This window comes from Desmodus rotundus, chromosome 3, assembly GCF_022682495.2.
Source record: "Desmodus rotundus isolate HL8 chromosome 3, HLdesRot8A.1, whole genome shotgun sequence".
Classification (NCBI taxonomy): Eukaryota; Metazoa; Chordata; class Mammalia; order Chiroptera; family Phyllostomidae; genus Desmodus; species Desmodus rotundus.
Genome location: NC_071389.1, coordinates 97,208,037 through 97,223,975, shown reverse-complemented (window position 1 = coordinate 97,223,975; position 15,939 = coordinate 97,208,037). Strand labels below are relative to the sequence as shown.

Sequence of the window (15,939 nt, the reverse complement as noted above, 5' to 3'; positions counted from 1 at the left end):
TAAAATGTTCTTGGAGTACGTTCTGGCTATTAAGAGCAATCCTGGTACAAAATGAACCTGGGTGCTATCCAATATTTTCAGCTTTGAAATTCTGAAGCCTCAAAATTCTCCTCATCTTTCTCTCCTCACTTTATGGTAGGCTTTCAGATAAGCTCCGAAATGATTTCAGCACCTGCAGTGCCAGCCAGCTCTGTGTGATGCTGACAGGATGCAGATCCTGGGACAACATTCACTGAAGGCATGTGGCATTGGCACAAGGTCTCCCACACAGTGGGGGGTGGATATAAACTTGTTGAACTGAATTGTGTATAAAGATAACTTCCTGGACACTGATGTCAGGAATATCCCGAGCACCAAACAATTCTTAAAAAGCTGGCTCTCAGGCCAAAGAGACTGTATACTAAACTTTAAAAATATACTAAATAAGTTTTTGGGGTTGGAGGAAGATGGCAGCGAGATAGGTGGGAGCAGAGTCCACTTCCCCTCAGCACCAGTGAAACGCCTAGCTAATCTGAGGAACAGAGTGAACAGCCAATGGTATTCCAGCATATATGAACATCAGAGAACAAAAATTGTAGACGACATTGAAAACTCAGACGGTAAGAAGAGTGCTTAAGGACAATGAGGCCCCTCGGACCAGTGCGGGGAACAGGGCAGCTGAAGCCCCCAGCTGGGCCTGCAGAATTCTTGGGAGAGAGCCAGGCTAGGCTGTGTGAGAGGCCAGGTGCTTGTTTGGACTGGGGGGCTTGAATAGGAGGAATTTCTCGAAAAGAAAAAGAGAAAATACAGGCACTCAGAGGCTGTTAAGAGAATTCACCGCAGCAGCCGTGGCCTCTTGCGCCCCCACTCCCTCAAGTCCCTGGACTGTGAACACTGGATAAGCAGCCCCAGCAGACACCTGAAGCCCAGGTCAGTGTGCACCCAGATCAGCAGCCTGGGCGCCAACACCTGAAGCACCAGGTGGGTGCAAACTCCAAACAAAGACCTGGCTGCCCAAGGGCGACCATGCCTGAAGCACCAGGGACTAAACACCTCCCACCTATCCCCTGTGCACAGAGCCCTGCAGGGCCTACTCGCTCTCTAGGAGGAAGGCAGAATGCCCAGCAGAGGGGAGCTACAGGGCTAGGGGAGACTGCAGTCCCCGGAAAGACTTGACCCAGTAGGGGGCTGAACTACCCTGAAGGAGCAGTGAGAGCCCATAGCATCTAGGACAGCAAAGAGCAAGAAGGTGGAGTGTGAGTTGCCCCTAATTGGTGCACATCAAGGACAGCACAACTGGTGGACTAAAGGCCTATTGGGGAGCAGGAGGACCCTGAGGAACTGGACTGGAGGCTGGACAACAGCGAAGAGTGTGGCTCAGGAAGGGAGAAAAGTGAAACCAATCCCTCCACCCATCCCCTCCCGCTTCACAGACAGGAAGATCAGCAGAACTGACCTGACCGGATTAATGCCAGCAGAAGACTTTTTTTTTTTTTAATTCCTTCTTCCTTCCTGTCCTTCTTCCTTTTTTTATTCCTTCCTTTACTTTTTTATCCCTTCTTCCTGCCTTCTTTTATTTATTTTTTATTTTAATTTTTGTTAAAATTCTTTCTTTTATTTCCTCCGATATTTTTAATTCCTTCTTCCTTCCTTCCTTCCTTCCTTCCTTCCTTCCTTCCTTCCTTCCTTCCTTCCTTTCTTCCTTCCTTCCTCCCTTCCTTCCTTTCTTTTTCTATTCCTTTTTCCTTCCTTCCCTACTTCTATTTTTTCTCCTTTTCCCACAGGTGAGACAATAAAACCTGGAGCTCTGAAAAGACCAGAGTTAGACCCAAACAGGGGTCATCCTAATAACTGAGACAGTGAGACAAATTTCACTTTGCTACTCCAGAGAACTTACAAGGTGGGAGAGGTGAGCACCAGTAGACCTGCTGGAAGAGGAAACACAGCAACAAAGGAACCACCAACAGATAACAACAGAAGAAGGTGAAGAAGAGGGTGGAAGCCACACTAACCTCAATCCAGGACTGATCTGTAAATACAACTAAATAGTGGAGAAATTACTCAGAATAAACCACTGAACAAGAGCAAGAGAGAAGCCTCAAAACGTTGTACACACAGAAGAGTCAGCTGCAACACAAACTGTCCACATCTGCACAACAGAATACAAGACGTGGTGGATGGAGTGACACTTAATTAACCAGCTCGAGGGAAGGACCCAACAAAGAAAGACCCAACAACAACCAAAACTCAAAGACGTACAGAGACAGCCCTAAGACCAGTGAGCTCAGGAGATTAAGGAGACAGCACCACTGAATCCCAATGGTATTCTACCACAGAAGTTCATACCATAAACCTAGGGAGTCAGAACAGATCAATATAAGAAAGGGAGACTAACAAGAAGAGTCTCACAAACAATGGGAAGACAAAGAAACAATCCCCAAATGAAAGGAAAGGAGGAAGCCTCAGAAAGAATGTTAACTGAAAAAGAGGCAACGCAACTATCAGATACTGAGTTCAAAGCAATGGTTATTAGGAAGCTCACTGAGTTCACAGACAATTACCAGAAACTAGAGGGAAACTACAATGAACTCACTGCAAACTATATCAACATGAAAAAGGAAATAGAAACTATCAACAAGGGTCAAGAGGAAATGAAGAATACAATTTCTGAATTGAAGAACACAGTAGAAGGAATGAAAAGCAGACCTGATGAAGCAGAGGATCGGATCAGCGAGCTGGAGGACAAAGTAGAAAAAAACACCCAGAAAGAGCAAGAAAAGGAAAAGAGGCCCAGAAAGAATGAAGAGGGATTAAAGGAAATGCAGGACCATATGAAACATAATAATATCTGTATAATAGTGATACCAGAAGGAGAGGAAGAAGAACAAGAGATAAAAAACCTGTTTGAAAAAGTAGTAATGGAAAATTTCCCTAATCTAATGAGAGAAAAAGTCACACAAATCCAGGGAACACAAAGAGTCCCATGTAAGAGGAACCCAAAGAGGCCCACTTCAAGACGTATAATAATTAAAATGGCAAAATTCCAAGACAAAGAGAGGATCTTAAAGGCAGCAAGGGAGAAACAGGAAGGAACATACAAGGGAGCCCCAATAAGGTTAGCATTTGACTTCTCAATGGAAACACACCAAGTCAGAAGAGAATGGCAAAAAATATTCCAAGTAATGAGAACCAGAGGCCTGCAACCAAGGCTACTTTACCCAGCAAGACTCTCAATCAAGATAGAAGGCCAAATAAAGAGTTTCCCAGACAAAAGAAGTCTAAAATAACACACCTCCACCAAACGAGCTCTGCAAGAGATGCTAAAGGGACTGCTTTAAGGAAAGGAAGGAAAAGAGAAAGAGAGAAAAACACAGGTAGGAAAAAATGGCAATGAATAACTACCTATCAATAATAACCTTAAATGTAAATGGAATAAATTCTCCGATTAAAAGACATAGAATAGCTGAATGAATAAGAAAGCATGACCCACACATATGATGCCTACAAGAGACTTACCTCAGGACAGAAGACCTACACAGACTGAAAGTGAAGGGCTGGAAACAAATTTTCCAAGCACACGGACAGGAAAAAAAAGCAGGGGTAGCAATACTCATATCAGACAAAATAGACTTCCAAAGAAGGGCCATAAAGAGAGACCCAGAAGGTCACTTCATAATACTCAAAGGAAGAATCCACCAAGAAGACATAAACATTGTAAATATATATGCACCCAAAATAGGAGCACCCAAAAACATAGAGAAAATCTTGGAGGATTTCAAGAAAGATATTGACATCAACACAATTATAGTAGGGGACTTTAACACCCCACTATCAAAAATGGACAGATCTTCCAAACAAAATATCAACAAAGATATTGTGTCACTGAACAATACCCTAGATGAAATGGACTTAACTGATATATATATAGAGCTTTTCATTCCAAAGAAGCAAAATACACATTCTTTTCAAGTATACATGGAACATTTTCAAAGATAGGCCACATGATAGGACACAAAGCAAGCCTCAACAAATTCAAGAAAATTGAAATCATATCAAGCATTTTCTCTGACCACAGGGGACTGAAACTAGAAACCAACCCCAAAGGAAAAAATCCAAAACACTAAAAATCATGGAGATTGAATACCATGCTATTGAACAATGAATGGGTCAAGAACGAGATTAGGGAAGAAATCAAAAACTTTCTGGAAACAAATGAAAGCGAACTCACAACAACCCAAAACTTATGGGACACAGCAAAGGCAGTCCTGAGAGGGAAGTTCATAGCAATAGAGGCCTACTTTAAAAAGATAGAAACATTTCAAACAAACAACCTAACCCTACGCCTACAAGAGCTCAAGGAATAACAACAAAGACAGCCCGGAGCAAGTAGAAGGAAGGAAATGACCAAGATCAGAGCAGAGTTAAATGACATAAAGACTAAAAGCACAATTCTAAGGATCAACGAATCCAGGAGCTGGTTCTTTGAAAAGATAAACAAAATTGACAAGCCTTTAAGTAGGCTCATCAAGAAAAAAAGAAAGAGGACCCAAATAAACACAATCAGAAGTGAAAGAGGAGAGACTACCACTGATACCACCAAAACACAAAGGACTGTAAGAAATTACTACAAAGAGCTGTATGCCAAGAAATTGGAAAACCTAGGTGAAATGGACACATTTCTAGAAAAATATAACCTTCCAAAACTGAATGAAGAAGAAGCAGAAATCCTGAACAGACCAATAAGAGCAGACGAAATTGAAGCAGTCATCAAAAAACTCCCAACACACAAAAGCCCTGGACCAGATGGTTTCACAGGAGAATTCTACAAAGAATTTAAGGAAGTTCTAACCCCTTTCCTTCACAGACTATTCGAAAAAATCCAAACTGATGGAAGACTCCCAAACTCTTTTTATGAAGCCAGCATCATCCTAATCCCAAAACCAGATAAAGACATAACAAAAAAAAGAAAACTTCAGGCCAATATCGCTGATGAACATAGACGCTAAAATTCTCAACAAAATATTGGCAAACTGCATCCAGCAATACATTAAAAAGATCATACACCATGACCAAGTGGGATTCATCCCAGGGATGCAAGCATGGTACAATATTCGCAAATCAATAAACATAATACATCACATCAACAACAGCAAAGACAAAAATCACATGATCATATCAATAGATGCGGAAAAAGCATTTCATAAGATACAGCACCCATTTCTGAAAAAAACACTCAGCAAAGTGGGAATAGAGGGAACAGGCCTCTACATAATAAAGGCCATATGTGAGACCCCTAGAGCCCACATCATACTCAATGGACAAAAACTTAGAGCTTTCCCACTAAAATCAGGAACAAGATAAGGATGTCCTCTCTCACCACTCCTATTCAGCATAGTATTAGAAGTCCTAGCCACAGCAATCAGACAAGAAGAAGAAATAAAAGGCATCCAAATGGGAAAGGAGGAAATGAAACTGTCACTGTTTGCAAATGACATGATAGTGTACATGGAAAATCCTATAGACTCCACCAAAAAAACTACTGACCTAATAAATGAATATTGCAAAACAGCTGGACACAAAGTCAATACTCAGAAATCAAAGACATTCCTGTATACCAACAATCAAATAGCAGAAACAGAAATCAGCAAAAAAAGTCCCATTTGAGATAGCAACTAGGAAAATAAAGTACCTAGGAGTAAACCTAACCAAGGAGGTAAAAGACCTGTACTCAGAAAACTACACAACATTGAAGAAAGAAATTAAGGAAGACACAAACAAATGGAAGCATATACCAAGCTCATGGATTGGAAGAATTAACATCATCAAAATAGCCATACGACCCAAAGCAATTTATAGATTTAATGCAATCCCTATTAGAGTACCCATGATATATTTCACAGATATAGAACAAACATTTCAGAAATTTATATGGAACCATAAACGACCCCGAATAGCAGCAGCAATTTTGAGAAAGAAGAACAAAGCAGGAGGGATCACAATACCTGATATCAAACTGTATTACAAGGCCACTGTAATCAAAACAGCCTGGTACTGGGATAAAAACAGGCACATAGACCAATGGAACAGAACAGAGAGCCCTGAAATAAACCCAAGTCTTCACGGTCAATTAATATTTGACAAAGGAGGCAGTAGCATAAAATGGAAACCCAAATAGCCTCTTCAACAAATGGTGTTGGGAGATCTGGACAGCTCCGTGCAAAAAAAATGAAACTCAATCACCAACTTACACCATAGAAAAAAATAAATTCAAGGTGGATAGAAGACTCAAATATAAGTCATAACACCATAAAAGTCCTCGAGGAAAACACTGGCAGGAAAATCTCAGACATTCCACGCAGCAACATCCTCACAGACACGTCCCCTAAAGCAAGGGACATAAAGGAAACAATAAACAAATGGGACCTCATCAAAATAAAAAGCTTCTGCATGGCTAAAGAGAACAGCATGAAAATAAAAAGAGAACCAACAGTATGGGAAAACATATTTGCCAATGATACCTGAGTCAAGGGCCTGATCTCCAAGATATATAAAGAACTCACATGACTTCACTCCAGGAAGACAAACAACCCAATTAAAAAATGGGCAAAGGACTTGAACAGAAACCTCTCCAAGGAAGACACACAAAGGGCCCAGAGACATATGAAAAGATGTTCAGCATCACTAGGCATCAGAGAGATGCAAATTAAAACCACAATGAGGTACTATCTCACACCACTCAGAGTGGCCAACATAAACAAATCAACAAAGAAATGTTGGAGAGGATGTGGAGAAAAGGGAACCCTAGTGCACTGTTGGTGGGAATGCAGATTGGTGAGGCCACTGTGGAAAAAAGTATGGAATTTCCTCATACTAAAAATGGAACTAAAACTAAAAATGGAAAACTAAAAATGGAACTGCTCTTTGTCCCAGCAATTCCGCTGCTGGGATTATACCCTAAGAACACTGAAACACCAATCCAAAAGAACCTATGCATCCCAATATTCATAGCAGCACAATTTACAATAGCCAAGTACTGGAAGCAACCTAAGTGCCCATCAGCAAATGGGTGGATCCAGAAACTATGGTACATTTACAAAATGGAATTCTACGCAGTAGAGAGAAAGAAGGAGCTTATACCCTTTGCAACAGCATGGATGGAACAGGAGAGCATTATGCTAAGTGAAATAAGCCAGGAGGTGAGGGACAAGTACCATATGATCTCACCTTTAACTGGAACATAATCAACAACAGAAAAAAGCAGACAAAATATAACCAGAGACATTGAAGTTAAGAACAATCTAATAGCCAGAGGGGAGTGGGGAGGGGACAGTGGGCAGAGGGTTTTACAAGGACTAATAAAAGGGACACATGGACAAAATCAAGGGGGATGATGGAGGTGGGGGAGGGAGGTGGGTTCAGCTGGGGTGGGGTGGAGGGATGGGGAGAAAATGCATACAAGTGTAATTGAATAACAATAAAAAATATATACTAATAAGTTTTTATACATTAAAAAGTAAAGCTGGTGGGCATGTAAATTGTGTAAAGAGTATGCAGTGTTCTTAAAAAATTAAAAATAAAAGTATCATATGACCCAGCAATTCAAGTTCTGGGTACTTATCTGAAGAGAAGAAAAACAAGAACTTGAAAAGCTATCTACACTCCCTCATGGTCATTGTAACATTATCTACAATAGCTAAGACATGGAAATAACCTATGTGTCCATGAGTGGATGAATGGATAAAGAATATGTGGTGTATAAACACACTGGAACATTATTCAGCCATAATAAAGATGGAAATCCTGCCATTTGCAACAACATGGATAGAACTTCAGGGCATTATGCTCAGTAAAATGAATCAGACAAAGAAAGACAAATACAGTATGATGTCACTTTATATGGAACTCACAAACAGAGAACAGATTGGTGGATACCAGAGGCAGGGAATGAGGAATGGGCAAAATGAGTAAAGAGGTACAAACTTTAAGTTATAAATTAAATAAATGAGGGGGATGTAATATACAGCATGGTGACTATAGTTTATAATACTATATTTTATACTTGAAAGTTGCTAAGAGAATAGATCTTAAAAATTCTCATCACAAGATATAAAAGCAACAAATATGTGTTGATGGATGTTAACTAGACTTATTGTGGTGATCATTTTGTAATATATACAAATATCAAATCATTATTAATGTATACCTAAAATTAATGTTATTTATCATACATGCCAATTATATATCAAAAATACTTATAAAAAGTAAAATTGTCTTGGAGTGGATTATTCCCCTAAGATACTATTTTTAAAGTACAGCTGTTATATTTCTTTCATGTACTATGTATTTCTTTATTTTCATCAATGTAAATATTAAAACTCTTTATTGGAGATACTACAAAGGACTTCACACATACATATACACACATGTACTCACATGCATGCACTTGGAATGTCCAGTGAATGTCAGTTTCTGGGTGGGGGAATTAGGACAATTTTTTCTTCCTTTTTTCTTCATAATTTTCTATATTGCTTAGTGTTTTTTTTTATGATCATAGGCTATTTTGAAAAAAATAATTATTCTAAAGAAAAATGGAGCAATGGCATTTATATTCATACATATGAAATATCTGATGATTTTGCCTTTTACTTAAGGAGAGAGCATGGCTACTGTGAAGCTGGCCATCCCATCCTTACTAATAGCTATGTTTGGTCAGAGCCCTGCAGACCATCAGTTCAGAATGACATTGCCTGGTGCATCCAATTACTATATGTACATCATCTTGCTACTGTCATCACTCCTCTGAAACCAGCCTTATAACTAGTGCATGACCAGTGATTATTTTATCATGAAAACATTTTTCTAATAATTATGATGAAATTCCTAAATTTGTCCACAGAAAAGAGTTATTAGAAGTTACAAAACTGGTTTGTGGCTTCAAAAACTAATCACACCAACCAAAGAGCCCACCTGGGTGACATCTACCCTGACACCTCCAGCCCTCCATGCCAAATGGAAAACGGATGTTCTCATTTCTTCCCAAACTCCAAAGAATGATTCAGTTGAAATAATGATGTACTTGGTCCATGGGCTAGGTCTTCATGCTGCCTTAGAACAGATGTGACTGAAATATTACCTCTGAATAATGTCCTTTCCAAATTAAGGATTCCATGAGCTCACCAAGGCCAATGCCCTCATTTCCTGAAGTTTTTTTTTTTATTGTTCAACAACAGGTGTTCCTATTTCTCCCACATTATGTTCCCATGTATTATCCACCCCCCACCTCCCATATTCAACCCTTCCCATACCACTGTCTTTGTCAATGGGTCTTTTATACATGTTCCTTGACTTGACCCTTCCTCTTATTTCCCCCATTATCCTCCTCCCTCATCTCCTCTGGTCACTGTCCATTTGTTTTGTATTTCCATGTCTCTGGTTCTATTTTGCCTGTTTGTTTTGTTGATTAGGTTCCACTTATAGATGAGATCATATGGTATTTGTCTTTTACCACCTGGCTGACTTCACTTAGCATAATGCTCTCCAGTTCCATCCACGCTGTTGCAAAGAGTACGAGCTCCTTCTTTCTTTCTGCTGTGTAGTATTCCACTATGTAAATGTACCAATTTTTTAAAAGTCTTTTTTAAAGATTTTGTTTATTTATTTTCAGAGAGAGGGGAAGAAAAAGAGAAAGAGAGGGAAAGAAACATCAATGTGTGGTTGTCTCTCATGTGCCCCAAAACTGGGGACCTGGCCCACAACCCTGGCATGTGTCCTGACTGGGAATCGACTGGCAACCATTTGTTTTCCAGGCCTGCACTCAATCTGCTGAGCTACACCAGGCAGGGCCACAAAGTTTTTTGATGTACTTATTTACTGAAGGCCTGTTAGGCTATTTCTAGCACATGGCTACTGCAAATAATGCTGCTATGAACATTGAAGTGCATAGATTCTTCACATGGGTATTTTAGGATTTTTAGGGTATAATTCCAGCAGTGGAATTGATGGGTCAAAAGGCAATACCATTTTTTGTTTTTTGAGGAAATTCCATACTGTTTTCCACAATGGCTGCACCAGTCTGCATTCCCACCAACAGTGCACTAGGATGCCCTTTTCTCCACAACTCTCCAACATTTGTTGTTTGTTGATTTGTTTATGGTAGCCATTCTGATGGGTGTGAAGTGATATCTCATTGTGGTTTTAATTTGCAACTTTCTGATGGCTAGTGATGCTGAGCATCCTTTCATATGTCTCTGGGACACCTGTATATCCTCCTTGGAGAAGTGTTTGTCCAGGTCCTTTGCCCATTTTTTAATTGGGTTGTTTGTCTTCCTGGAGTCATGTGTGTTCTATATATTTTGGACATCAAACCTTTGTCTGAGGTATCATTGGCAAATGTCTTTTCCTATACGGTTGGTTCCCTTTTCATTATGCTGATGTTTTCTTTAGCTGTGAAGAACCTTTTGAATTTGATGTAGTCCCATATATTATTCTTTCCTTGATATCCTTGCCCTAGGGGACATATTGGTGAAAATACTGCTGCATGGGATATCTGAGATTTTCCTATGTTCTCCTCTAGGACTTTAATGGTATCACAACTTATATTTAAGTCTTATATCCATCTTTGTGTATGGTATAAGTTGGTGCTCAACTTTCATTTTTTTGCATGTACCTGTCCAGACATCCCAACCCTATTTGATGAAGAGCCTATTTTACTCCATTTCATGAGCCTGTCCCCTTTATTGAATATTAATTGACCATAGAGACACGGGTTTATTTCTGGGCTCTATATTCTGTTCCATTAATCTATGTGTCTGTTCTTATGCCAGTACCAGAGTGTTTGATTACAGTGGCCTTATACTATACTTTGATATCAATATTTTGACCCCTCCTACTTTCTTCTTCTTTCTCAAGATTGCTGAGGATCTTTGCAGTTGTTTCTGGTTCCATATAAAGTTTTGAAATGTTTATTTTATATCTGTAAAATATGCCATTGGTATTTTAATAGGGATTGCATCGAACCTATACATTGCTTTGGGTAGTATGCACATTTTGATGTTAGTTCTTCCAATCCATGAACATGGTATATGCTTCCATTTATTTGTGTCTTCCTTAATTTCTTTCTTCAGTGTTGTGTAGTTTTCTGAGGAAAGGTCTTTTCCCTCATTGGTTAGGTTTATTCCTGGGTACTTTATTTTTCTTGTTGCTATACCAAATGGGATTTTTTTTGCTGGTTTCTGTTTCTGATATTTCATTGTCTGTGTACAAAAATGCTTTCAATTTCCGAGTATTGACTTTGTATCCTGCTGTTTTGCCAAATTCACTTATTAGGTTAAGTAGTTTTTTGGTGGAGTTTATAGAGTTTTCTATGTACACTATCATGCCATCTGCAAACAATGAGAGTTTTTCTTCCTCCTTTGCAATTTGGATGCCTTTTATTTATTTATTTTTCTTGTCTGATTGCTGTGGCTAGGACTTCCAATACTCTCTTGAATAGGAGTGGTGAAAGAGGACATCCTTGTCTTGTTCCTTATCTTAGTGGTAAAGCTTTTAGATTTTGCCCATTGAGTATGATGTTGGCTGTAGGTCTCTCATATATGGCCTTTATTATGTAGAGGAATGGTCCCTCTATTCCCACTTTGCTGAGTGTTTTTATCATAAATGAATCCTGTACCTTATCAAAGGCTTTTTCTGTATCTATTGATGTGATCTTATTATTTTTTTCTTTCCTTTTTCCATTGGTTTATTTCTGGGCTCTATATTCCATTTATAATATAGAGCCCAGAAATGGGTTTATATTAAATGGGTTTATACTACATTTATTGATTTGTGAATATTGTACTATTGTTGCATCCTTGGGATGAATCCCACTTGATCATGGTACATGATCTTTTTAATGTATTGCTGGATGCGGTTTGCCAACATTTTGTTGAGGATATCAGCATCTATGTTCATCAGCAATATTGGTCTGTAGTTTTCTTTTTTTGATATGTCTTAATCTGGTTTTAGGATTACATGATGCTGGCCTCATAAACAGAGTTTGGAAGTCTTCCCTATTCTTCAATTTTTTTGAAATAGTTTGAGAAGGATAGGAGTTAGCTCTTCCTGAAATGTTTTGTAAAATTATCCTGTGAAACCATCCAGTCCAGGGCTTTTCTGTGCCAGGAGTTTTTGATTACTGCTTTGATTTTGCCAGCTGTTATCTGTCTGTCCAACCATTGTGCTTCTTCTTCATTCACTTTTGGAAGATTATATGTTTCTTGAAATTTGTCCTTTTAACCCAGATTTTCAAATTTGTTGGCATATAGTTCTTCATAGTAATTTCTTACAATCCTTTGTATTTCTGTGACATCAGTTGTAATTTCTCCTCTTTCATTTCTGATTTTATTTATTTGGATCCTATCACTATTTTTCTTGATGAGTCTGCTTAAAGGCTTGCCATTTTGTTTATCTCTTCAAAGAACCAGCTCCTGGCTTTATTGATCTTTAGCATTGTTCTTTTACTCTCCATGTCATTTAATTCTGGTCTGATCTTGGTTATTTCATTTCTTGTACTTGTTCTGGGCTTTGCTTGTTGTTGTTCTTCCCATTCTTGTATGTGTAGGGTTAGGTTGTATATTTGAAATGTTTCTGTCTTTTTTAGGTAGGCCTGTTTTGCTCTGAACTTCCCTATGAGGAATGCCTTCACTGTGTCCTATAGGTTTTGGGCTGTTATGTGTTCATTTTCATTTGTTTCCAGAAACTTTTTGATTTCTTCCTTCTCTCATTATTAACCCATTCATTGTTTAATAGCATGCTATTCAATCTCCATGAATTTGAGTGTTTTTGAATTTTTTCTTTTTTTTAACTTTAAACAAATTTTTATTACACAAAGGTCATGTAATTGGATATTTCTCTACTTTATACACAATTATTCTTACTCTCCACAGAAAGGCTGCTTAACTTCTCCTCAGGTGATGACAAGCACTAAAATCCTGATTTTAATAGAATAGTAGTAAAAATACCTCAGTGATTTAAGTCAAAAGCAGTACATTGGTATATGGCTCTTGCACTTAGTTATAAGGAATGTACAAATGTATTTTATTCAAAAATACAAAATAAATTATCTTTAGGCATGGACAATGACAGCAGTAAACCATTGCATATTGTCAACTGAAACCAGTAACTGATGGTTATAGTGATTTTCTTAAACATCAGCCAGCCTTTTCTTCCATCATTTCCTTCAACTGACTTCTCTGAAGTTAGAGAAGGAACCCTGCCTGGAGCTTCCTCTCACAGTTTTCAATAATGGTAAAGCACTATTCTGGGACTAGAACATGCCACCTCCCATACCGCCTCCCATTCCACTCATGCCTGCCATCCCAGGGTCTTTCTCTTCTTTAGGAATTTCTGTGACTACAACTTCTGCTGTTGTTAACAGAGAGGCCACTCCAGCAGCATCCAATAAAGCAGTTCTTATAACCTTAGTTGGATCAATGATTCCTTTTTCCACCATATTCACAAAATCTCCAAGCTTAGTGTCATAACCAAGTTCTGAGGAACTCTGCATAATTTTGTCAACTATCAACGATCCCTCAACACCTGTGTTCTTAGCAATGGTCATTGCAGGAATTCTGAGTGCTTTTTAAATGATTTCTATACTAACTTTTTGATCTTCATTAGCTAGAGTTAACGAGTCCAAGGGCGGAATGCACCGAAGCAGGGCACAACTCCCTCCCAGAACAATGCCTTCCTCAACAGCAGCTCGTGTAGCATTGAGGGCATCTGTTACTCTGTCTTTTTTCTCATTCACTTCAACATCACTTGTCCCACCAACCTTCAGCACAGCTACCCCATCTGAGAGTTTTGCTAGACGTTCATTTAGTTTTTCCTTTTCATATTCACTAGTTGTGATATCCAACTGCTTGATGATTTCTTGAATACGTTTTTCAATTTGAGCCTTGTCACCTTTTCCTTTCAAGAGCATGGCATCATCTTTGGTCACAATGACCTCTCCAACTTTTCCCAAGTCATGAGCCTGAACGTCTTCAAGATTTAGAGTTAATCCTTCTTCTCCAAACACTGCACCACCAGTAGCAATAACCATGTCTTTAAGCTGGTTCTTTCTATTGTCACCAAAGCCTGGAGCTTTGATTGCTACAACCTGAAGACCAACCTTTAGCCTATTCAAAACAAGTGTTCTCAGAGCTTCTCCATCAACATCTTCAGCAATTATGACCAAGGGCTTACAGTGCGCATTGGCAATTTCAAGAGCAGGTACAATGGACTGAACACTAGAAATTTTCTTTTCACTCAGTAGGACATAGGCATCTTGGAATTCACATTTCTGACCTTTTGCTGTATTAATAAAGTATGGAGAAATATAACCTCGATCAAACTTCATGCCGTCAATAATTTCTAATTCATCATTCAGTGTTTTCCCATCCTTTACTGTGATGACGCCCTTTCTTCCAATCTTTTTCATTGCATCGGAAATTATGTTGCCAATTTCCTTGTCTCCATTTGCAGAAATTGTAGCAACCTGAGCTATTTCTTCAGGAGTCGTCACAGGTTTGGACTGCTTCTTCAGTTCAGAAATTACAGCATCAACAGCTAACATCACACCTCTCCTGATCTCCACTGAATTAGCACCTTTACTAATCTTCTCAAAGCCCTCCTTTGTACAGCACGTGCCATTACCAGCTTCTTCATTTGTATTATTGGCAACATCTTGAACAAGTTTGGTGCCAATATTTTTATATTTATCTTTTAAGTCAATGGACTTTGCAATGGTCACACCATCTTTTGTTACTTTGGGACTTCCCCAGCTCTGTTCAATTATAACTGTTCTTCCCTTTGGCCCCATAGTAACAGCTACAGCATTGGCTAAAAGGTCTACACTTTGAAGCATTAAGGTTCGGGCATCTGCACCAAATTTTACATCTTTGGCATAAGCCCAAGTGAGATGAGGAGCCAGTGCTCTGGACACTGGCCTAATTTGTCCAAGGACTTTGTGTAATCGAAGCATTTCTCCGGGGTAGCAACCGGGTGTGCGAGCAGCTATGCAGGCCATCGGCAGTGAGAGTGAAATTTTTCTTTGAAGTTTCTAGTTTCAAGCCCCTGCATCCTGAGAAAATGTTTAATATTATTTAAATTTTCTTGAATTTATTGAGGCTTTCTTTGTGTCCTATAATGTGGTCTACCTTTGAAAACCTTCCATGCACATTTGAAAAGAATGTGTATTTTGCTTTTTTGGGGTAAATGGCTCTCTACATATATATCAGTTAAGTCCATTTGATCTAGGGTGTTTTTCAATGCCAAAATATCTTTGTTGATTTTATTTTGGAAGATCTATGCATTGTTGACAGTGGGGTGTTAACATCCCCTAGTATAATTGTGTTGGTGTCAATATCTTTCTTGAAGTCCTCCATGATTTTCCTTGTATATTTGGGTGTTCCTATGTTGGGTTCATGTATGTTCATGTTTATGGCTTCTTCATGGATTTTTCCTTTGTGTATTACAAAGTGTCCTTCTGTGTCTCTTTTTATGGCCCTTATTTTGAAATCTATTTTGTCCGATATAAGTATTGTTGCCCCAGCTTTTTTTCCCCCTGACCATTTGCTTGGAATATTTTTTCCAACCTTTCACTTTCAGTTTGTGTAGGTCTTTTGTTCTGAGGTGGGTCTCTTTTAGGCAGCACATGTGTGAGCCATGTTTTCTTACACAATCAGCTATCATGCATCTTTTGATTATGGCATTTAATCCATTTACTTTTAAGGTTATTATTGATAGGCACTTATTTTTTGCCATTTTCCCCTTTGTACCTGTTTCCCTCTCTCTCACTCTTTTTCTTCTTCTTCTTAAGGCAGTCCCTGTAGCATATCTTGTAATGCTCCTTTGTTGGTGGTGTATTTTTTTTAACCTTCTTTTGTCTGATAAACCCTTATTTCACCTACCCACTTTAAATTAGAGCTTTGTGGGTAGAGT

The 15,939-nt window shown here is 38.8% G+C and overlaps 1 protein-coding gene and 1 pseudogene across 1 annotated transcript in view; both read right to left on the bottom strand.

The window, feature by feature from the left end:
• EDAR (ectodysplasin A receptor) overlaps nucleotides 1–15,939 on the bottom strand; it is a 136,907-nt gene that overhangs the window by 78,838 nt on the left and 42,130 nt on the right. The gene's annotated exons all lie outside the window — the stretch shown is intronic.
• Nucleotides 13,243–14,982, bottom strand: LOC112297653 (60 kDa heat shock protein, mitochondrial pseudogene; annotated as a pseudogene).